Here is a 26313-nt window from a genome sequence, read left to right on the forward strand (position 1 = left end):
CTATATAGTGGATCCTACAAAATAATGGAACACAAGCAACAAACAAAACATGTGGACATATACTAAATAGACTTCTTCATAAATAGCATTAAACATCCTTATACTGTACATACAAGTCACATTATTATAACCACCAGCTAATTGCCAGAGTAACCACCATGTGCAGCACGGACAGCAGCTAGATGGGCTGGGTGTGACTAAATAAGGTGCTGATAGATTTGCAAAGGTATCTGGAGACATGCTGACTGCAGTGCATCCCACAGCTGCTGGTAGGGTGCATGGTGGAGTATCCATAGAGCGAACATAATGATCGATATGGTCCCACAGATGCTCAATTGGGTTCAAGTCAGGGGAATTAGGGGGCCAGGAAAGTACTTGGAAGTCTTGGTCATGCTCGTCCAACCACTGTTGGACATTTTAGCTATGTGACATGTTGCATTGTCTTGCTGGAAGATCCCATCCACCTCAAAGAAGATAATCAGCATGTGTGGGTGTATGTGCTAGGCAAGGATGGATTCATAACAAAATCAGTTGAGTATGCCTTCCACATGGATGAGTGGGCCCAGAGAATGCCATGAAAACATTCCCCTGACTATAATGCTGCCACCACCAGATTGTGTTCTTCCAGAAAGGGTTGCAGGGTGTTTGGTCTCTGATATTTCTCACCTGACACACCAATGTCCATCCGTTCGATTAAGCAGAAAATGTGACTCATCAGAGAAGGCAACCTTTCACTAATCAGCGGAGACCCAATTCCAATACAGGCATGAAAATAGAAGCCTTTTCCACCAATGCACCTTTGTTAGAATAGGTGAAGTGACAATCTTTTTGCTTCGGAGCCCCATATGCAGCTGGTTTCCCTGAACTGTCATTTTAGACACATGTCTGGGGGCCCCCAGGTTCATTTTGACTGAGCTGCTCCACTATATGTCGGTCAGACTTAACACAACTTCGTAGCCGATATTCATCTCTCACATCAATGGCACGTGGTGCTCTGCAGTTTCCATGTTGGTTATTCGCAATGTTGCCATTTGTCCAGTGACAATACACCTTCACCACAGCAGCATGCATACATTTCACAAACTGTGCTGGTTCAGAAATACTGCCACCCTTGGCCCAAAAGCCAATAATCATTCCTTTTAGAAACTCAGATAAATTGCCACTTTTACCCATGATAGCAACAAGTGATATGTGTACAGACAGTCTATCGCATACCTTATATACCCACCAAGCCAGCGCTTGGCATGTGACATGCCTATGCGCTGCTGATGTCAAATGTAGGAGGTGGTAATAATAATGTGACTCGACTGTGTATTTATTTAACATTCCAGGACACATATTGTCTACAAGGACAAGGGACAGCAATGGAAACCAAATAGGTTCCAGCTACAGTATTCCAAAATGTCCATGGTAAATATAGAGATTAAAAACTTTATTTAGATAACTACTGTAGCAATTAAAGTACATACAATATATAATTTCCTGGAAATGCTACATATACGACATACTCCTTGTACAAGTTGTAAAATAATCCAAGCTCAAATAATAAGTTACCCATTGTGATAACTTGGGGTAATTAGCTGGTAGATGGGTGTCAGTGGTGCAATGTCTAAGCTGCTCAATCAGGTTCCACACATCTTTTCAGGTATAAATAATAGAAAAGTGCTTTACTGTCAGTATACTGTAGAAAGAAAATAACAAACACCTAGCCCCCTTTCAGGTCACTGACTCACTTCTTCACCCCTGACTACCTTTGGGCAGCTAGTCTGCAAATAAATATCTATAAATATATATATAATATATATAATATAAATAAAGACCTGCTTCTCTGCAGGTCTATCACAGGCTTAGCTTGACTGCCAGAGCTACACAAACCACAGCTCAGTCCTGGTGGTCTTCCCTGTCTCCTACAGGTATAGGCCCTGGCTTCCTTAGCCTGCAGTTTAGCTGCTTCAATGTCCCACAGTCTGATATTTGCAGTCTTCACTGCCTCCGGGAGGTCTGAACTCAGGTCCCCTGGCCCCCAAAGGCCTCCAGGCATACTGGGCTCTGTAGCTGAAGTGCTCCTCTTTGGACTGTTTTTCACATGCAGCCTGACTGTAGGTCTATCTCGTTAGCCCTCACCTGAGCTCTCTCCACAAGGCAGCCCCTCTGCATTTTCCTATAATGCTTTTCTTCTCTGTGTGGGCGGATCTCTCCTGCCCCACACAGAATCTGCTTCTCCCCAGCACCACCTCTGCTGATCCTGTCACACCATATAGAGCAAAAATGACTGAAATTGAAGTTCACAGAATACAGCACCATCAGTATTTACTTCCTGGACCAAACACTTTCCATTAAAAACTCCAACATTCATTCACAACTTTCTCCAAAATGTATCTGCCACAGGGAACTCACAGTTTAGCCAGTGAACAATTCAGATGTTTAAAAATAAACTGTACAAACAAATATCACATACAGATGTGTCCTCATATACCTATCCTCGTGTAGGACCAAATGAATGCATTTAGCGTGACATGAGGATGTGACAAGGCTTTAATCTAGCTTTGCTATGCCACCTGCCATGTTATCTGCTATAAGCTACACAGATGCTTTTGATGTGACTGTGTTCCTGACTCAGAGATGGATGCTAATGCCGCTGCAGCTGCGAATTTGTGCAGATCGATGTGCAAAAATGACACAGACAATTGACTATGTATTGAGACACCCATTGGCGACTTTGCAAATCTAATCAACTGCATACATAGATGCAGTATCAGATGCAGATCAGTTGACTTTTGGGCCTGGGGCTGTATGTACAGCATGTATATATATATATATATATATATATAAACACTGTACTGTAGATTACCAACTCCTAGACGTGTTCATGGTCAAGAAAATCCACCACTTTCCTAGACTTGTGGGCAGGTGCATTATCATGATGGAGAAGGGCACCACAAGTGCAAGTTCTTGGATGGGACCTGGAAATTGCTTCCAGCACTTGCAGCAGGCAACCAACAAATCAAACATTTTCTTTCACATAGCACCTCTTTCACATTTAGGTGCATAAGGCCTGATTCATAGATGTATGTTCATCTGATGATGAACATACTGTACATTTCCGATGGTTAGGGGTCAGTGCAGGCCTCGTTCTGCACATGTGGTAAGTGTAGCACAAAGAAGGATCCCTGTTGTTTTCAAGCACTGTTGAAGCAAGAACCAGAAACTCCCTCAACTGTGTCTAAATGAGTTTTGATTCTAGTTATTGAGACCTGAATTAATGCTAGTTGTGTCTCTAAAATGAGGCATGCTGCAGTGTTGGGGGGAAGAGCGGGGGGCAATGCTGGTCACCAGTCCTGGAAATGGGGACATGTCACCCTTATTTTCCAGGCGGTACAAGGCCCAGGGCCTGTATTGGCAGACACAGATTCTTAGTTCTGAAGTGACCAGCACCCGGTCAGGCTGCAGGAAGCTTCAGCTTCTGCAGCCTGACAAAGGAGCCTAAGAACCTCTGCCCTAAAGGGTGCTCAAGATGCAGTGATTGTAAAGCATGAAAGAATAATACAACTGAAAAATACAATAACTTTAATTCCACAACAACTGGTAAATTAATAACAACAAAAAAATCACTTACTGCATAAGTCCACAAATGTAGCTGATTTAATGACCATTAACCTTCTAAATACTGTATAGACAGTATGCTAAACAAAAAAATCACTAAACTGCTAGAGCATATTAACAACATACAAAAAATTTTGTAAAAACTTAAAATCTAGGCACAATTGTAAAAGTTATAAAATCAACTTAATAGGAACAGAACAATACTAACAAGCTGGAAACTTACTAATAAATATAAACATTATTGCAATCTATACTGTTTCCAGGGCCCAGACCTGGGCCTGGACAGAGAGGGGTGCCCGTCCACAATCACGCTGCAAACTCACTTTGCTGCCCACCAACAAGCCACCTACTGCATGCCCACTTCCCTGCCCAATGCCCACCACCCACTTACCTGCCCCCTGTCCACTCTCCAACCAGCCTGGCCGCTGTCTGCCCACCAGCCTTCCTGCCGTGCAATAAAGTTTTAATTTTATTTATGAGACCCGGTGTGTGACATCATGGCATCACACTGTGCCGCTGAAAGAGAGGAGCTGCTCGTGAGTAGGACTTGGAGCAACAGGAACAAGGTAAGTGTGGGGCCTGTCTTGGGCTGGAGAGACAGAAGGTGGGCTCGGCTGGTGACACAGAAGAGGGAGCAGGCTGAAGACACAGAAGGGGGGGCTGGCTGAGGAGATAAAGAAGGAGGTTTGATTGGTTATACACAGAAGGGGGCAGGTGGGGACACAGAAGGGGTGCTGGCTGTGGAGACACAGAAGGGGGTTTGACTGGGGAGACACAGAAGGGGGGCTGGCTAGGGAGTCACAGAAAGTGGGCTGACTGGTGAGACACATAAAGGGGCTGACGGGGGAGACAGAAGTGTGGCTCGCTGGAATTGGAGAGACACTACATGGCTGACTATTTTTTCATTAATGGGCCCCACAATTTATGATGACACCCCTGACTGTTCCTACACTTCATTAGAATATTTAATAAATAATGTGCACAGAGCTGAGAAATGGAGCTGAGTGCTCAGCACAGGGAGTGCACTCCCTGGGGGTGGGGGTCGTCCAGGGAGGCTGCTGCTGCTGCTGAGAAGCATCATTCTCCTCACCTTCCCCCTTCCCAATGTACCACTGCCACAGTAGTTGGCAGAGAAGAAGTTTTACAGATGGGGGTGATTGCACTAATTGCCCCTCCACTGGATCTGCCTCAAAAGCACTGCAAAGGGGATAATGTCCCCCTTAGCAGCTGACCTGGGGCCCTTCCAGGCCCCTCCAACCGGCCTGGGTAAGTTGTACACACCTCTACCCCCTCGCTGAGCCCCTGATCCCGACAAGAGTGTTAATGCTACATAAAGCAGTCTTGACCATCGCGACCATCGGACTTGTGAAGGAAACCCTGCGGTCGGGTTTCCCAGCCACAAGCCCTGGAGTGATTTTGGCTATCAGAGCCAAAATCACTCCCACTGACATCACTAGTGATGTCAATGGGGCCGGCTTCAGACGGTAGGGAATGCCTCCATCTGGCAGGCACACCCCCGGCACGCCCACCAAAGGGGGCGTGCTGTCAATCAACATCGACAGCACACCCCCTTTGTTGCGAGACCCGGAGTGATGGGAAGCCCGTCGCTCGCTGGGTCTCGCGCATGCGCAGTGGGGAACATCGACCCACTTGCAAGCGTACTGCCGCTCGCAAGTGGGTCTGAATGATCCCCATTGTGTGATACTCTATCTGTACTTTAAATGAGTTTTGATTCTGGTTATTGAGACCTGTATTAATACTACTTCTGTCTCTAAAATGAGGCATGCCTCATTGGTAGCCATATTAGCCATTTGCCAGGTATCTAACTACAGTATCTATCTACCTTATTATTATTATTATTACTATTATTATTATTATTATTATTATTATTATTATTATTATTATTATTATTAACAATTATAAAAATAATAACAATGCCCCATTCTTTTTTGCAACTGAAGAGAGTGTACTTTTTTTTATTAAATAATAAGCTTCTCCTGCTGTTGTCCATACAGACACTTTGGGCCAAATGTAATAGGGAGAGAGTTTAGAAAATGTGAGAGTTTAGCAGTAACCTCTCACATTGTACAAGGTTTATCTTCATAATGGGAAAACACCTGGATGACAGTTTAAAACGTGACAGTTTTTTTTAGTCTAAAAACATTTGAGTTTGCATGATCTCGGACAGATTACATTGGTCAAGTTTAAAAAATCTGAGACTATACTGCTAAACTATCACATTTTCTAAACCCTCACCCTATTACATTTAGCCCTTTATCTGTCTTGTGGTGTCTGTCTTAAAATATGATCAGTGAACCAGGCCTGACTGCATATGCATGTACAGATGTGTGTTTCCTAAGAACAGGCAGGATGTAGTGGACTCAGCAGGACTTAAAAATAAGGCTCTTTAGCAAGTGACTTGCTGAAACTATTCCAATCAGCCTGTACAGCTAGAACTTATATCTATATTTCAGTGACATAGCATTGCAGAGGATTTTTCCCCTTGTAATCCGAGCATTTTCTTTTTATTTATATGACTGATATTTTTTGGAAGCCTGCTCTCTTTTACACACACCTGAACTCAGACCGAATCGCATGGAGTAAACTGTCTTCATCCTCCTGTCATCAAGCAGGGGCTCTTGACCTTGGGCTGTTTCCTTACTGGGGTAACACTCTGGGAAGTGTTAGTAAGCGCTGGAGGTCCATACAATCTCTAACACCTACAGCCCAATGGCTTCAGGTTAGAATCGGCCCAGATGACACACTCACATGTATCATACTGTATAATAAACTACAGGGAACAAAGGCTGGCGGCAGTGAGGGGAGCATTTTATAGTGCAATGTGCCAAAAAGAGCCTTGCAGTAACAGTAATACCCAGGACTTGAATGCAACACCTCTTACATTGACAGGCATGATGGCTCTTGTAATACAGGAGTATTTGAGCACCTTAATTTTCAAAATCCTTTGTTTATCACACACATTTCTCAATACTGACAAACCAGGGACTCTAACACATTACCTTTCACATTGCAATCAGATGCCTTACACATGAGCTATGTGCACCTGCATAACCAGAGTTGCTGATATTCTGGCTGCTCCCTCTCGGAATTGGCATTGCAGGGTGTGTGGCTGGAATAGGGGTGTGGCCTGACAACTTTTTGTGGGTGGCGTGGCCGCGCGATCACATCATTTTGGCCCCACCCTTGTTACACAATGCAGAGATTACCAGCATTGTCAAACAGGGGGCGGGGCCAAAATGACGCATCATTGATCTCCCCTGCTGTAGGGGTTTCTCTTAAAACTGCGGTGGGGGAGGTTGTTTGCCTACCTTTCCAGGGGGGTCTGGGAGGTAAATATGTGCATAGGAAGTCTGTGAATTCAAACTACAGTATATAAAGTTTCGTGTAATTGTCAGTTTAAAACCATTGCTAGTTCACAACGAGGCAGATCTATTAGTGTGCAGTCACATAACCAATACGCTGCAGCCACACTACATAGATCTGCTCAGCTACATTGGTTACTTTATACTAACAGTTACAAGCAGCTTACTTAGAATTCACAGGCTTCCCTTGCAGGAGCAAATAGCTCAGTGCGGAAGGCAATAGATTTGAATTCCAGGTATAACAGTGTTATGAAATATGTGTGTTAAATTAACTGGAATTTGACTGAAGGTCCTTAGGATCAAGAGAGGATGTAAACAGCAGCAAGGGGACGAAGGGGAAGTCAGCCTGGGAGGACATGGGGGGAGGCTGATCAGATGAAGATGGTGTGTGTGTGTGTGTGTGTGTGTGTGTGTGTGTGTGTGTGTGTGTGTGTGTGTGTGTCTGAATGATTAAAACAGAAAATTGTTACAGTGGGTGTCGCCGAACAGCGCTACTTGCTTTGCATCGTGTCACACCACCCTAGTTATGGCCTTGTTTATACACACAATAATGACTAATTATGCTAATTGGAAACTTTCAATTACCTAATTAATCATTGGTTGGGGGGGGGGTTAAGGGGTTTAGCATCAAGCCCTGGCAAGTTTAACAATTGTAACAATTTTAGGAAAAATTGGACTTGCTCTGCAGCTGAGAGACAAATTTTCATGTAGGCAATTGAATAGGAAAAATCTTGTGGCTGCAGGAAAATTACAAAGAAGAAAGAAAGGGTGTGTCTACCATACGGCGCACGGGATTACTTATTAAAAGTTATACATTTTTATTAGGTAAACATTAAAATGTCCCATTACGGGTCCTAACCAGAGAAATAGAGGTTTAAAAATTAAGTCAATAGTGTGATGAAAGATAATCAGAAATGTGAAATAAAAGAATAGAATAGCCACACTGTGTGACCTCCTCCTTATTCAAATAAACTGTTTATTAACATCTCAGTACATTCTCATTCTCATTACTTGTCATTGGGTTGGCAACATGTAGCTATATATGGTAGTTATTTATTACACAGGATCCCTGCTTGTAGAATGCTAAGTTAATAACCACAGAGTTTAAGCAGTGAATTCCTTAGTATTGGTTATAACTGATGTATTAATTTGTTGTGACTAATTATTTGTCACATTTAAGGGGCCTATCCATTAGCAGATAAATTTGAACGATGAACGATGCGCTGCCGACAAATTTGGTCTTTTGTCTCTCCAACATGTTGGTCAATTATCGTTTATTGCTGACAGATATTACAAATATCTGTCGCGGTAAACGACTAACGACGAACAATTTTTTTAATGAAAATGAATAGAAACAGAAAAAAAAATCCACTCCCAGAATTATGTCATGCAATATCGTTCGTCGTTCGCAAAAATCTGTCATGTACATGACAGATATCTGTCACAGCAGCCCCAGGAATTTTCAAAAGATAAATCTTTTGTCTTTTATCTTACAGAAAGATCTGCTAATGCATAGGCCCCTTTATGTCCACACATAAAGTAGTTATAATATTGCATTCGAATAGGGTATTTGTCTTATTATTGTAAGACTTTAATATTCAAGGGTATTGTTATTCCTATGATTTCATTTCCCTTGTATAGTCACAGCCTGTGTTCAGTTAATGCGCATATCTAGGGATTTACAGGGTTAAGTCGAAAATCTCAGGAAATTCCCCTAGAGTAGCTATGGAAATGTTTGAAACTTTATCCCAATATTATTAAGTCCACAAATGTGGTTGGGTTCTAAAGCATCCAGATATTGTATTAGCCTAATTGCACACAAATCCTGTTTGTAAATAAACGGAGCTATTTGCAATATGACCAATGCAGCTCTGCTCTCAGTCAGAGTTCTGCCTGGATACAATGTTGCACAGTGACGAGATTCAGTAAAATTAGAGTTCCATTAATATTACATATCCTCCTGCATAGCATGGTTAGTACAATCTTATCACATTCAATATATCTATTGATATTATTTCATTTTGATGATTGGACATGTGAGAGGTACACACAGCGGGTGCGCCGATGCACGTTTCGCTGTTTTGTTAGCTTTATCAAGGCAAAAAAGTTGCTGCAGGAAAATCCCTGCTCCGCGGGGGCTATCAAAATTTTGTGCGCAATTGAATATGCCCCTTAGATTTCTTTAGCATCTGTAATCAAAATATGTTTTGTGTTGATTAGTGGTACTAATTCAATTAATTTTGGTCCTATGATTTAAAAAAAATAAAAATAAAAATAACAATATTAATAATACCAAAAGGATGAATCAGTGCTGTAACACTACATTGTAATTGTAACACAAGCTGAATGCTTTCTATAGCCATTTTTATGTCCATAAACAACATTTAATTAAAAATTATGTTTTAGCAAATGCCTCAATATATTGTTTTAAATCATTTTCTTGTATCCTTTAGAATCCTCGTCCCTGACTTATCTGGTGGACACAACGGTCTCAGTGTCTGATGAGTTTATACAGTTAAAGCTTGTGAATACCTGGCTACTGAATCGTGTAACTGCTAAGTTTCCATGTGGGGTTCATCAGTATACCATGGTAAAGTTTAATGATCCAGGTATGACTTTATGTTACCAAAACTGTAGCTTTGTTTGCATTAAACTGAACATGCCAGTTGCCTGTGTGACTTAGCCAAAGTTATTGCATATGTGATATTTAATTATAATGCTAAGTGGTGTGAACAGTATAACAATATAAGATAATTTTTTATTGTTATAATTTATGACAAACGATCAAGAAAATGCTTTAATCAGTAATTGACAAATACTGTACAGTAATGATTTTAACTAACTGTAAGTATTATTCTACAAATAGTTTATTTTAAATAAGAAATGTGTGTTACACAAGTTAAGGCAGCAATTTTGGGCGCTGAAACAAAATTATCTTTGTATAAATAATAATAATAATAATAATAATAATAATAATAATAATAATAATAATAATAATAATAATAATAACTACAGAACAATACATTTGTACTTCTGACAAGAAGTACAATTAGCAAAGTGATATTAAAAATAGAGCTATAAATTATTCCTTGGCAGTCTATAGAATAGTTTAGTTTTCTTCCTGCAAACCCAGAGTTAATGGAATGCAAACTAAATCACCAAGATTGCATTCATTTATATGAAATCAATTTGAGTGTCACTGTCAACAAGGGACCTCAAAACCTTCTACCTTGCAGGCAATAAGAGGTTGTGACAACAGTCAGATACACAAACAAAACCAGCTATCAGTACAGGTGTCAAAACAAAAACAATTTCTTGATTTAGGAAAATTAGACAGGAACTGCATAAAGTGTGTGAATTATAACTAGAGATGTGCGTCGACCCCCGTGTTTTGATTTTGGATCTGTATTAACTTTCATGTTTTGGTTTTGGTTCTGGTTTTGCAAAACCACCCTCACTTGTTTTGGTTTTAGATCTGTATTTTCTTAAAAAATTGACTTGAAACTGAATGGAACAGATGAATTGGAATTAGACTTCAAACTGGAGCAATGAGGATGAAACGAAGAATTTAAAATAAGACTCCGGGCTGGAGTAATATGGAATGAACTTGAATCCTGGAGTTGACTCCAGACTGGAGCAGTGAGTAATGAACTGGATACTTGGATATGTGTTCTGTGCAGAGGTGATGTCAGTGGAAATCTTGTGTGCAGATGGAACCCCAGACCCTACAGCTGTACAGAACACATACAGGCAGTAATCCTTATGATTTGTGAAAAAAACGGTAAGCTAGAAAAATGCACTTACAGTATCATTGTGTTGTAAGATCTGAATGATTTTCTGTTGTGATGGCAAAATCATTAAATGTTTGAAGATACCTTAGATAACAATGATTTTCTCTACATTATCTGCTTACATACATAACAAAGTTTAATGTAAGTGTCAAATAGCACTGGTTATAGTGCATTTGACACTTACCACCTCTTCTAATATCTCTCCATATCTGCCCACTAATCTTTTTCCTGCTGCCTTCAATTCTGTGGTATAGTTCTACCATCGCTGCCATGCAGACCTGAGGTTATGAGTTCAATTCCATACAACGCACTCTCAGTGTAGAGTTCCCCCTGTATTTGCAGGGGTTTCCTCTGCATGTGCCAGCTTCTTCTTGCACTTCAAAAACATACTATTTGGTTAACAGCTGATGTAAAAAATGTAACTCTAGTGTGTGTGTGCATGTCCATATGGTAGGGAATATAGATTGTAAGCTCCACTAGGACAGGGACTGATGTGAATGACTGAAATATTCTCTGTAATGCACTGCATAATATATGTGTGCGCTATATAAATGCATAATAATACTAATACTACTACTACTAATAATAATAATAATAATAATAATAATAATAATAATTAATAATAATAATAACTCAACACATCATAAATACACAAAAATGTATCTGGTCACTGAGGCACAACATAATCATTAAGTGGGAAATGGGTCTAAAAAAACCCAAAACAATTATTGCTTTCTACTGTACATCTCTTCCTGAAACGTACTAAAATATATTCTTTGATCTTTCAGACTTCAGGGTTTTTCACCAAAGCCTATATATTATCTGTGCAAGTTGTCTATTTTAATTGGATATGAATAGATTAGTTCTACTTAGTGCTTTACATACAGTTGTAACAAAAAAGTAGATTTGTATCATATGTAGGGCCAACAAAATAAACTAATCTGTCTGGTTTAAAGAGTTTAAAGACAAGAAAAACACCAAAAGATGTAAAAATAAAAATATTTACAGTAGTTAAGCCCACAGGAAAGACCTTTAAAGCAAGGAAAGACATGGGAATGGGGGCTGTAAATAACTAAAACAAAAAGTATTTCCTATACTTAATGTTTTCACATTAATTTCACAGATATTGGGCCTGTTAACATTACAGAGTCAGAGGCTGAGTTTAATACTTTCATGAAAACACTGTCAGCCTCTGGAGGTGGAGACTGTCCAGAGCTGTCTATGGGAGGTCTTGAACTGGCCTTGGAGAATTCTCCACCCAGATCTTTCATCCTGGTACTAACAGATGCATCTGCTAAAGATTACTTGAATACAACATTGATAAGCAATATCCACTCACTAATAAGCACAACACAGTCGCAGGTATGTTAAAGTAGATTATACGTATTTCTTCATGTTCTTAAAAACAAATACACATTTACCTCAGCTGATGGTCTGCTGTGTTTGTGTATCAGAAAAAAATACAATGCTGTAACCACAAAGAATATGAAAGCATTTATTCTGAATAAACTATTTAAATTTTTTTTATTTTTTTTGGTCCAGATCTTCTTCTTTACCACCGGGCTTTGCGGGAGAGTTAGTGATCCAGGTTTTGCTGTATATCGGGATATCGCAGCTCTCAGTTTTGGACACGTGTTTCAAGTTCCCTTTTCAGATCTGAATAAAGTAATTAACCAAATACAGTTTGTTTGAACCAAAATATAAAATTATATTTTATTAAATATGTTTGTACTTTTACCCAGCAGCACTACTCTCTGTTCTAAATGCCTCAAGCTAGCTATAGATAGCACTATAGTGCAGACGTCCAGCTAACACTAACTAGGACGGTGTGAGAGCCCGATAATCAAGGATTCTGCATATAGTACTATAAGATAGATGGAGGTGACTTTAATTCACTGCCTGGAGTGGGCTGAAAGATGGTCAGGAAGATCAGACAAGTTTAATAACCAAACCAAATGATCCAGATCATTTTTCAGCCATTTTCAGGCTGTGAACAATATTTGTTCAGGTCCATACATTGAACGATAATCATTCAGAAGTTGTTTCATTATATTGACAGTTTCACAATTGAGTGTAAAATTCGATTTTTCTCCCACCCAACTCTGATATCTGATAAAACAAAGCACTATATACTGTACACTAATGACACAGTACAGTACATAACATCATAACATCACAATATATAGTATCATAGCACAACAAAAGAGATGCGGTCATAATCCCAGCAAGGGATTTGCCGACAATTAGAATACCGGTGCCTTAATCCCAACACCTGCCAGAATCCCGGAGCAACACATGCTGTAGAATGATTTATGCCATAATGAACATACTATTTTTTATTAAATGTATCAATTACCAATAAGCAAAATTATCAATCCTGACCAAATGCTACTGGCTTTGTGCTATGCTACTAAATGGCTGCCTCATCTGTAGCTCAGAAAACACATAACTTGAGTCTATTATATAGTTTATTGTTCACTGTAAACTTGACCTGAATTTGGTGTGCATGTCACCTTATTTTGCCTTTATTATGGAGCCTATAAATAGCTTTATTTGTTGCAGACATTTATCTACTTTGACTTCACACTTTCGAGACCTGCTAACAGTTCTTGGTGACTGTTCTCTGGGGAGTATACTGCTGGCAATAATTCTGGGAGTTTCCAAGTTGCAGATAATTTTACTGAATTAATAATAACCACGGATGGTTTGATCTATTCCATACAAATGTTTGGGCCTGACTGTAAGTAACTGGATTCCTGTTATTCTCTTTCTATGGAACAAAACCTATCCATGAAGCAGTTTACAGTCATTCAGAATGTACATACCATTATGTCAACATGGTCTGAATGTCGACAAGGACAAAATGTCAATATTGTGAATGTCGACAGTTGATTTTAGGGTTATGGTTAGACTGAGGTTAGGTTAGGCTGAGGTTAGGGCTACAATCACCAAAAAATGCTATGTCGATGTGCCAATTGTCCACTATCATAATTCCAACATTCTGATAATGTAGACATGTTAATGTCGAAATTGTGAAGTCAACATCTAAATGTCCACATTTTGTACCACACCACCATCAAATACTAATACTGTTTTACCCTACAAGTTATTTGTTATTCCTTGGCTATTTTATTTCTCTTTCAGCTATTCAAATGATAAAGATTATTTCAGAGACTTGGGCCTCTATGTACCTCTTGGACAAACCAGCACATGGAACATGGAGTATAAATATAAATGCAGGAGGTCAATGTTCTGTGCGAGTGGAAGTGTTTACAGGTACCGTACTATAATCTATATATTTGTTAGAGATTAGATATGTTTTTAACAGTTTTCCATTTAATATTCACCTCTACATTTAGTCAGAAAATTGTTTGTATTTTGCTAGGGAAATCTGTTCTTAATCCCTTTGCTAATGAGGGTTTTTCTAAACCTGGTTTGAGCCTTTATTGACACTTTTGGGATGGACAAATTGTAATATCAATATTAGTGATTTGTTTCTAAAGTACCAACACAAATTATTCCTTGTTTTTCAGAAAACTTTCTTTTCAGAAAATAACATTAGTGTTCCTCTGAGATAGCAAATAAAATCTACTCAAAGTGGCCAAAAAAGTAAATTTTCTTTATTGAAATTACAAGAACATAAACTAAAATCAAATGTTTATACAGTATTGTTTCTTTCCAAATTATCGCCACATAATACTTTAAAATGTATAGTTCCTTCATCGATGTCTATACACCATTGCAAAACAGCAAAAAAAAAAAAACAGCCCAGTATTCTACATTTTTCATAATAAAATCTGCACTTAAATATTATAATCTCTACTTTGCTAGTTCTTGCCATCTTGAATGAAATGTATACAATGTGTAGGAATAATATGGTAATCCAACCAAGCATACCATTTTAAAAATGACAATAGCTACTGCATCAATTGAGGGAACAGCTGTTTTTATTTTACCTAGAATGGTGTAGATCTGGACATTAGAACTCAATCTCTGCAAAATGAAATATTTTCTGTAGTGTTGGATGTAATTATCTAGTGATTAAAGAATAAAACAACTAAAAGGTCATATTATTTCAAACAAGGGTAACTCTGAATGTGTAGTTGCCAAATAGGGAAAACAATGTTTTACACAGAGTAGGGTTTTATTGTCTGGTGGTCATACACCAGCACAAAAACAAAGGGAGTTCCATCTATGTAGCACACTAGTAACCACTGCTTATTTCCTAAAATGTATTTGTTTTTGTTTTACTCTTTAAAAGCACATTTTCTCTATGGTGTACATACGTTTTGTCAACATTTATGCTGTTGACCAATGTAGCAGGTAAATTCCAGATGACCAATGGGAGACTGAGATGTTGCAAACAAGTAAGCTTTTTTTCCAGACTTGAAAAGGCAGAGCCAATGTAAACAAACAAACAAACACAGTTCAGGAACAATAATTCATCTTACATGAGACAGCACTTCAAACTCTTTTCTAAGAATGTGGGAGAGACCCACTTTGTCACATACCTCACCCGTTAAAGGGCTAACCTAAATTGCCCATGGCAGACTGCAGCCCTATTCAGGACAAAAAAAATCTGTATTCATATCTATATGTCCCGGTCTGTGCCAGACTTCAAAAGAAAAAGGCTGGAGAGCCAGGTATCACCTTGTTAGTCTTGTGTTAGAATCTTTCATGGACTGCAACCATTTTAACGGTGCATGATCAGTAAACACAGTAAACCTGGCCCCACAAAGATAATATATCATTGACTGAAGAGCCCATTTTATAGCGAGGCATTCTGTTGCTCTAACAGAATACCTAGGGGTAAATTTACTAAGAATCGAGTCTGGGAGAGTTTGCTTTTTTTCAACTCGATTAGCTTCATCGAAACTCGGGTGATTTGTGGCTCCTAAGACTTTCAAATTTATGAAGAAGTGAGTTTAGCTGAGAGTGAGATGTCTGATGGTGAAGCATAACGAGATTTCTCTCCCAAGTAGCAGGTTTTGCAGGAGATGACTCACCCGATATTGCAGTGTCTTCTCTCTGCAAAACTCTCCTGAGCAAGCAGCCTGCTCATATCAGTGAGACATGTGTAAGCTGCTTGTGTTGTACCTGTAAAAAAACGGATTAAAAGTGTAAATAAAAATGACATAGCCCCCCCCTAAAGCTTAACTAGCCCCAGGCTTGCCAGCCTGTCCTGTTTCTAAAATTACAGGGAACAAGAGGTGTAGGGTTCCACCATTATTTAGAAAACAACACCAGGCTGCAGGGCCAGTCCTGGTTTTAAATATAGGGATGAAAAAATTGAGCAGGGTCCCCCCTATATTTAAAACTAGCACCAGAACCAAAACGGCCGGGCTGTAATGCCACAGCCTGGAGACCCTTTCACTGGGGATCTGGGGCCAAAGCATTATCAGCCCAAGTCAGTCAGGCCAAGCCAGGGATCTCAGGGGTGGTGGGGACCCCCAAGAAGGGGTCTTCCCCCCAAAACCCCAGGCTTGGACTGAAGCCCAGGGCTCTTCCCTGCACCCCTGGAGCATTGGGTATGGGGGTACTAATGTAAAGAATGAAAGCAAACTATTGTATTTTACAGTGGGACTACAGGTGCCAGCATGCCTGCCCTTTGGCACTTGTGGAACTACAAGTGCCAGCAGACAGGCAGCACCTGTACCCCCACTGTAAAACAAATAGTTAAAGAAAGACAAAACACACACACCATGATTAGTAAAGCTTTGTTACATACACCTACCCATTCACACATACTTATCTATACCAGATGCTTCTGTCCTCTTCTCCAGTAAAATCCTTAATGACTGGCCCTGCAAAAAAGATTGCATACTCACCTATATCCTGGCGCTGGTCTCTGCAGTAATCCATGGATTTTGGGAAAAAAAAATGAGTTTCCTGATCCACGCACCCGGTATCATTATGTGTGTTGCCACACATACTGATACGTCCTGAATGCCAGCTGATGTGACTGCACGGACTTTGCAGTCCCACCAGCTAATCAGCGGCTGCACAAACTGTAGAGTGACTGCTGATTGGCTTCGGCTACTGAGAGTTCCCACGTGGGAACTGTTAGTAGCCGGAGATAATCAGTGGCCACTCTACAGTTAGTGGCCGCTGATTGGCTGGCGGGATGTGCAAACCCCATGCAGTCCCGTCAGCTGACATTCGGGAGGTATCAGTATGTATAGCAACACACATACATATACCGGGCGCGTGTTTCGGGAAACTCATTTTTTTTGTTCCAAAATCCATGGATTACTGTGGAGACCAGCGTCAGACTATAGGTGAGTATGCAATCTTTTTTGCAGGGCCAGTCATTAAGGATTTTACTGGAGAAGAGGACATAAGCATCTGGTATAGATAAGTATGTGTGAATGGGTAGGTGTATGTAATAAAGCTTTATTAATCATGGTGTGTGTGTTTTGTCTTTACTTAACTATTTATTTTACAGTGGGGGTACAGGTGCCGCCTGTCTGGTGGTACTTGTAGTTCCACAAGTTCCAAAGGGCAGGCATGCTGGCACATGTAGTCCCACTGTAAAATTCAATAGTTTACTTCTATTCTTTACATTACTATCTCCCATACCCAATGCTCCAGGGTTGCGGGGAAGAGCCCCGGGCTTCAGCCCAAGCCTGGGGTTTTGGGGGGGACCCCTTCTTGGGGAGTCCCCACCTCCCCTGAGATCCCTGACCTGGCCTGACCGGCTTGGGCTTATAATGCTTTGGCCCCGGAGCCCCGGTGAAAGGGTCTCCAGCTATGGCATTACAGCAGAGCCATTTTGGGTCTTGTGCTGGTTTTACATATAAGGGGGACCCTAAGCAAGTTTCCTCCCTTATATTTAAAACCAGGACTGGCCCTGCAGCCTGGTGTTGGTTTGTAAATTACAGTGGATCCCTACACATTTTGTTCCCGTAATTTTAGAATCCAGGACTGGCTGGCAAGCCTTGGGCTGGATAGGCTTTTTTTTTGGGGGGGGGGGCGTTGTCATTTATTTTCTGATATTGATATTTTTTTCTATATTTCCATGCAGAAACATACATGGATCACAGCAATCTGTGTATGTTTCTGCCAAACTCTCAGATCACAGGCAGGTGTATTTTTTTCATGAGTTTTTACAGGACAGTTTTCCCATCTCATGAGAGTTTAGAAACTCTCTGCTTGTTAAATTCCAGCTTCCTATATTCACCAGTGAAAAGGTTCTCGAGTTTTGCCGATGGTGAATTGAAGAGAGTTTGCTAACTCTCCAGTATTTTCCCGTAGCAAAGGAGATCTCTCACCCGAATTTGACATTAGTATATTTGAGAGTGGGAAAAAATGCCCAAACTCTCCAGAGTTTGCAATCTCTCCCAAACTCTCATCTTAGTAAATTTAGCCCTTAGTCTCTCGTTGGAATAACTTCCTACTAAGATATAGAATAGGGTGTTCAATGCCATCAAACTCCTGACACAAAACTGCCCCCAATCCCACATCTGAGGAATCTGTTTGTACAACAAAAGGCTTGGTAAAATCTGGAGACTTTAAAACTAGGTCTTTACACAGAAGATGTTTAAGTTTGGTGAACGCAGACTAACAGTCCCTAGACCACTCAAGTTTATTTGGGGCAGAATTTTTCAAACGATCTGTTAAGGGAGCTGCTAAGGTAGAAAATTGAGACAAAAACCTACTGTAATAGCCTGCCGAACCCAAGAAGGACCTTAAATCTTTCTTGGTAGTTTGAACTGGGGCATCGGCCAGTGCCTGTACCTTACTCACAAGGAGTTTCAGACACCAACTGTCCACCACATATCCTAAGTACTTGGTTTCACTTTTACCTAGAAGACATTTCTTCAAATTAGCACTTAAATCTGCCTCTCTCAAAGACTGAATAATAGCCTTAAGCCTATTAACACGGGCATTCCAATGCTGACTATAAATGACAATATCGTCCGAGTATGCTGCAGCAAAATTGTGATGAGGATGAAATACCCAGTACATTTTCATCTTTGAAAAGTGGCCAGACCACCATGCAAACCAAAATGCATTGTTTTCCACTGAAAATGCCCAACAGAATAGAGTTTTCTTTCTAGCTTCCTCTGTCAACTCAATTTGCCAATATCCCTTTGTAAGATAAAGGGTAGAAATACATCTGGCTGAACCTAACCTACCGTATCAAGCAGGTTGTTGACCCTTGGAATTGGGGAGGCATCAAGTTTGGACACTGCATTAACTTTGCAGAAGTCTATGCAGAATCTTCTAAAACTACCTGTTTTTGGGACAAAGACAATGAGGATACACCAGTTGCTAGACAACTCCTCAAGTTCCCATAGTTTCAACACTTTTGTATTTCCTTGATTATCTGCACTTGTTTTTCCCTTGGAAGCCTATCATGTTTTTGTTGAACTACTATCCCAGATGGGGTTACAATGTCTTGTAAGACTAAATTGGTCCTCCCAGGTTTAGCAGAAAAAATCATCTTTAACAAGGTTCCCCAAGGGAGGCTTCAGCTTGTCTGAATCCAAAAGTTCAAGGGGTGGAAAAACACCATCAGACTTGGGAATCTGTGGACCAATGTCATTATGGATATTAACAGGGTCTGCAAAAAACACATTTCTGATCCTTCCATTCCTTCAACAGGTTAACATGGTTGATCTGACTTCCTCTATGGGAGTCAGGTTGAGAAACTTCATAATTTATTTTACCAACCTTTCTAATTACTTTAAATGGCCATTGCCACTTTGCTAGTAATTTGCTTCCCTGAGTATGTAACACCAAAAAACCTCAGTTCAGGCATCACGGTTATAGAGAAGGTTTTGAGCCTCCTGGGCATTTGCCAAATTTTCCTGGGCCAAGTAACCTAGTAGGTCTATGCGATTACTCATCTGGACCACATATTGAAGGATGCTTTTGCCCTCTATTGGTTGTTCTTCCCATGCTTTCCGAAAACGGTCCAGAACACCCTGTGGGTTCCTCCCATAAGGAGCTCAAAAGGGGCAAAGCCAGTCGAAGCCTGTGACACTTCCCTGATTGCAAATAACAAATAGGGAAACAGCTCATCCTGCCTTTTTTTTGTCTCTCTAAACTTCTTTAACATAGAGTTTAGTGCATGGTTGAATGTTTAGACTGAGCCATCTGTTTGGGGATGATATACTGAGGATCTGACAGATTTAATTTTTAACAACTTTAACACTCCCTGCATTAATTTAAACATATAGTTTGTCCTTTGGTCGGTAAGTTATTATTTAGCACTGCTCGAGGGGTACCCCTTTGTGCACAGAGGACCCCTGCATCATTGACCACTTTCCCACAGGGAATCTTTCTGCTAATCACTCACAAGTACTTTACTTATTTTCTCTGTTCTCTCACCAGCTGCGACTTTGATTTGTATCCTGCAATGCTTTGCAACATGGGGCACTCATAGTCCAGTGCTGGCAGCAGAAACAAACCTGTTGTTCTTTCACTGTGCCATTGCACAGGACTCTCATTCCCAGTCTGATGCTTGGCAGGACTAGGAAAAGCAGATACCAGTTTATGTAAATTTACAGTCTATTTTTTCTTCTATTAGTCACTACACTGGAATCATTGTACATGGTGTTAAGCATACTTCACATTGCCATTTATTAGAGGGATGCCTCAATTAATTATATGTGTATGAATTAGTAATTTTGAGCATACAAGTGCTCATGTTGCTTTTTAATATGTATGTATTTTATACATGTGATTTATATATGTTTTGATTTATTTTCACCGTCACCTAATGGAGACTAACTACACCGATTCACTTTACACTTTATGCACTAATACTCCAATATTTCCCCCTGTTTTTATTTGATTAATGTTACTTCATTACTGTATTTACTTGTGTATTGTCTGTTGAGCATAGATTACTATGTGAAATTTTGAGAACTTGTGTTTGATCTCACATGTGTTCTATTTTTACTAATTAAGTGATTCCTATATTTTATTGATTTTCCTATTTAAAGTTATATTTTATTGCGGTGTGCCCCTATACATAGGAGCACTTTTTTTAAAATACCTTTTGTCCCAACAAAACATTGCGAGCAATCCAGTCTCTGTGATCCCTTCTCCTTTGTTTCTTAGATTTAGGAGCCTTTACCTGAGACAAAAACAAATCATGTGCAAAGAGAAATATCTCTCCAGGGGTTGCTGAAGGCACCTGTACCTACAGCAAAACAAGAGCCCAGAAGTGAGGCCAGTCACAACCTATTAGCATAGTGGTCAGTAACCAAGGACACACACCCTCATGTAATTTGGTGGTCTTTCCCAAGATTATCAAAAGGAACATGTAAACTAGTGAACATGTGCACCCCTCCTTTTGGGGTGCCTAACACTAACCTCCCCCTAGTGCCTAACCCTAACCTCCCCCCTTTAAGTGCCAAAACCTAACCCCCCCTTCCCGCAGCCTAAACCTAACCCTCGGGGGGGTGCCTAACCCTAACCTTCCTCCGGGTGTGCCTAACCCCCACTTTCTCTAGCCTAACCCTCCTGGGGGTGTCTAACTCTAAGTTCCTCCCAGGAGCTCCTAACCTAACCCTCCCCCCTGCTACTTTCTGCACCTGGCGCCTGGCTTACCTTCATTCAGTATGCTGGGCGTCAGGCTCCCAGCGTAGGTATAACGACAGGCGTCGGATTTCGACGCCTGTCATTAGTACCCTGCCAGGATTTGAGAGTCGGGAAGCCGGTGGTCAGCATTTCAATGGACGGCTTTTTGACTGCAACCCCCCTCACATTCCCCCTGACCAACTCTTCTTACCAAGTTTTTATACCTTAGCTGGTCTTAATTGAGGTAAGGGTGTGGTTCCTCCCTGGCTACAGGAGGTTAACCCTTTGCTCATAATGTGGGAGAGACCCATTCTGTCATAACCATTAAAATGTGAACTGCATAATGCTGACATGGTTAACATGCATTAGATACCACTAGTATTACAATGGAATTATACTATTGATATTGCGCCATCAACATTTTCAGTTAGTACAAAGCAAAACAATACGAAGTACCAAACCATGTTGCAATTTAATGAGTAATTAAATAAATCAATGCATTTTACAAAATAATCAGTGGTCCCAAGGGTGCTACATAAACTGAATTTACTTTCTTCTTTTGTTGTAATATTATAAGGGGTCACATTATTTGAAAGAGGACTTCATAACTCATAATTTTTCTGCAGAGTTGGAGTTTAAGGACACCGATCGCCTCTTTTAAATGCATGGCGGGGTTAGCCCTGCCCTCGTCTGTGACATTACTGCAAACTGGTACAATGCTGCTCCTCTCTCATTGTAGTAATTACCATTGGGGGTATGGTAAGTCTATTTTTTTACCAGTGGGACTCATTCTCATCTTCTTAGATTTATTTCTCGCTCCCACTCGTCCTTAATAAAAATTGGATATACTGTAACTGCTATACTATCTAAGAAACATCTATTTATCTGTATATCTATTTATCTAGCTTTTTTTAAAAAAAATAAGAAAACAGAAAAATCATAATCAATATAAAAGCAATATCTGGAGATACATTTATTATTAGTAATGGTTTATGAAATTACACAAAAATGTTTTACTCCCATTTATTATATAGAATCTTCGGGAATATTTACTAAAGGTCATTTTTAATCAATGAAAATCAGTCAGCATCGATGTTGTGTTTCTAGTATCAAATCACACATATACAAATACTTCAAAAACAAAACAAAAAGAAAAAACTAAAATTTCCGGTACGTAATTGTGTGATTTAAAAGCAAAAACAAAATATCGATGTTGCTCAGTTTTCATCAGTTTTAAATTGATCAAAATCAACCTTTAGTAAATATACCCTTTAGTGTATGTAAATTTACAAAAATGTGTTACACTAATATAGCAAAGACAAAAGGATTTTCTAATAGCTGCATTTAGATGTCTGATTGGGTGCCCATACAATGCTATTTATATTTCCATAAAACTGGTTATTTTCTGCAGTGTCTGAAAATTAATTTCATTGTCTAAATTTTTTTCAGCTGTGTATATTTTTTGTAAGTATCAAATTAATTAATACATAAGTTTTCTGTTTCACAATATAATATTAGTTTTCATATCAGCATACAGTAGTTTACTTTTGTAACAGGAAAGCTTTTTAATTAGTGGTCTATGGGAGCAATTCAGTAGTGGAGAGAATTGCAAAACTGCATACAAGCAGCTTTGCAATTCTGTCCTTGCAAATACGCAAATGCAGCACAAGGTGTATGACACCCCATGCTCATTTGCGATCCCAGCACTGTGACAGAGGTCACAGGGTGGGACAACCATTGCCACCATCGGCGCCAGCAAGCTGAGTAAGCCCCTGCCACTCCCAGAAAACGGGGGCCGACACACACCCGTTTCTGGGAATGCTGTCCGTCCCTGCCCAGCATTGCCCCTTAAATGTCTGTGCCTGTCAGTCAGGCACAGGCATAGCAGGGGCTGCTTGCAATCACACGCAGATCCTCTTGCATGCAGTGCTGAATGAACTCCTATATTCATACAGTATATAAGGGGAAATTCAATTAGCCATGGTAATTTACCACAGGCTAGTTAACCTCCTGATGCTATCCAATTAGCCCTGAAGCGTGGCTGCCTGCAGCACTTATAGGGGTTTATTTGGGACCTCAGAAAGATCTGAAAAAAAAATCCCAATTAAGTCTCCCATTTTCGCAGATCGGCCAGTGAAAACACATAAGTCTGTTAACTTATCATGGATTCTATGGGCTCAATTCAATTCAACGCAAATTGAATAGTGCCAGGAAGGAGCTCCTGGAGCTATTCAAATCAGTGCGATGTTATGTCGGAGAATTCCTGTTCTCGCACATTAAACATGTTTAGTCGTGAGAACCGTCATTCTCCGACATAAGTGCCCGGTAAACGTAGTAGGAAGTATAAGATTCATGCAAATCTTCATACATATATATCTATTTAGCCTCTTTTCTGGGCAGTACAAGTTTGCATATTTTTACCCTACACAAACTTGCATACTGTAAGTTCAACTCAGCATCATCTCCTAAGCCATCAATGACTGGGACCTTTATCTTACATTACACTATGAGTGACTGGGACATTTATTTTACATTACACTATCAGTGACTGGGACCTTTATCTTACATTACACTATCAGGGACTGGACTTTTTATCTTGCATTACACTATCAGGGACTGGACTCTGTATATTGCAATGGGCCACCAGAGACTGTTCTCTCTATAAGACAGTATGCTCTCTAGTGACCATTGATCAAAAAATAATGTGGTCTACTGTATATTGTATACTAGGCTTTATTTCTGTTATAACTTTGGATCACCAATTATTTCATGAGTGGGAGCACCACTAAGCATGATGTGTTAACAGAATGTTTGAGAATAGGTAATGTAGTTTGCATGTAAAGGTGTATTTTCCCAATTTAGCAAAAACAACTTGACTTACAAATGGCCCATCGCACAAGATGATGGCTGAGCCCCAAACCATCTGCTGCCAATTCTAGACTGCTCTTGTTGTCAATGACAGCCCAGGTATCTAGTGTCAGATCAGGAACCAATTGGCCAGGCAGCTCTTAAGATAACATGATCGTACGGGTTGGGTACGGGAAGCTGGTGCTCAGATCACGGTGGTCAGATTCCCGATGCCGGCATCCTGACTGGATTATAATCCCGACAGGAGTAGATAAATTCCCCTACCCCAACCCCTAACCCTGCCCCCCCGGCAGCCTAAACCTAACCCATCCCCCCATAGCCTAAACCTACCAACCACACACCATGCAGTCTAAACCTAACCTTCCTCTCCAAAGCCTAACCATAACCCTCCCCCTAACTCCTATATTTACTGTCAGGAAGCCGGCTGTTGGCATGCTGGCACCAGGATTCTGACTGGTGTCAGAATTCGGGTGCCGGCATTCTGAGAACCGCAATCCCAACAGCCGGTATAATAACTACATCCCAATCCTACATATAAGTAAAAAAAGAGAGATGAATGTTGGCAGTATAAATGCTCTTTGAAAAACACATTTTATATAAATATGTTTTTCAATTATATCTAGTCACTGAAATATTAATAAAAAGTAACAATTCAATGTATACTTTGTTACAGTATCTTCAGTGCAATACTGTTTGTTAAAGTTGGTAATTAGATTAATTAAGTGAGCTGTTAGTTTATGCACTATTTACATTTATTGGATTGGTTGATTATTTATATATTTTCCAAATTATTTTGAATATTTCATTTTCTTTTCCAGCTGCAGCTCACTGTTCATATTGTCACCCAAATGCTACATGTGAAGATTATTTAGGATATGTGCAATGCTCCTGCAAGGACGGGTTCATAGGAGACGGAGTCACCTGTTCTGATATTGATGAATGTGCCTATTCTTGGTCCAATAACTGCTCTGCTGGCATTTGCAGAAATACTTTTGGCTCTTATATTTGTGCCTGTCCAAGTGGTTATACCAACCCTTCAGGAAATGCCTGTATTGATATTGATGAGTGCTCAAGTACTGGCCTGAACAGTTGTCATTCATTAGCAACATATATTAACAACAAGGGCTACTACTCCTGTGAATGTCCGTATGGCTATATTGGTGATGGGTACTATTGTGAAGTTGATGAATGCACACGAGGTGCATGTGGGCTAGGAACAGACTGTTTGAAATCACTTGGGTCTTACCAGTGTTCTGATCCATGTTCAGACCACATTGTTCTCAATGAAACCTGGAGAAGTACATCCAATGTTCATGGATCTGATCTTTATTGTGACAGTAATAAGAGAGGATGGTATCGCTTTATTGGCAGTGGAGGCATCTGCATGACAGAAATCTGTGTACCAAGTTACAGTTGTGGTACAGATGCCCCAATGTGGCTGAATGGATCCCATCCGATGCTCAGTGATGGTATAATAAATCGCACTGCTTGTGCCAACTGGAATAACAACTGCTGTCTCTGGTCATCAACTGTCCAGATTAAAGCTTGTCCTGGTGGATACTATGTATATAAACTGAGTGGAACACCAGTTCGTCATTTAACCTATTGCACAGGTAAGTACTTTATTCCGGAATATAATGTAACAGGCTAAAGCTGCCAATTAAAGTTTAGATATTTGACAAGCACTGTTCAATCAGTTTCATATACACAGATACACACAGGATGTCAACCTTTCAGATTTCCACCCAAATATAGCATTTATTGCATAAATATAGTTGAAAATGTTTAATAATGTTCTGTTTTCATTTACTTGACTTTGCAGCTTTTTGGTCTATGCCTAAAACCATCATACTATCAACTGCCTAAACAATTGTACCTAAATGACATATGGGGGAGAATTTACAAAGCAGCAGCATCTGTAAACCGCTGCTTCCTGGGGGATTGACGTTTTAAATATGTACCTGCAATCCTCCGGGAAGCAGTGGCTTACAGATGCTGCTGCTTCGTAAATTCTCCCCAGGGTCTGATTTAGACATGGACAGATTTGTAGAGCCGCACACAAGTGGCTGTGCAAATCCGTCCATATCTGATGCAAATGCAGAAGGAGGTGTCAGACACCTCCTTGCTGCATTTGC

The 26313-nt window shown here is 40.1% G+C and overlaps 1 pseudogene; it reads left to right on the plus strand.

Annotated features, from left to right (window-relative positions):
• Positions 1 to 4100: 4100 nt before the first annotated feature.
• On the plus strand, positions 4101 to 26044 carry LOC148508606 (uncharacterized; annotated as a pseudogene).
• The last annotated feature ends 269 nt before the right edge of the window (positions 26045 to 26313 follow it).

Source organism: Taudactylus pleione, unplaced genomic scaffold (assembly GCF_031769625.1).
Source record: "Taudactylus pleione unplaced genomic scaffold, aTauple2 ptg000353l, whole genome shotgun sequence".
Classification (NCBI taxonomy): domain Eukaryota; kingdom Metazoa; phylum Chordata; class Amphibia; order Anura; family Myobatrachidae; genus Taudactylus; species Taudactylus pleione.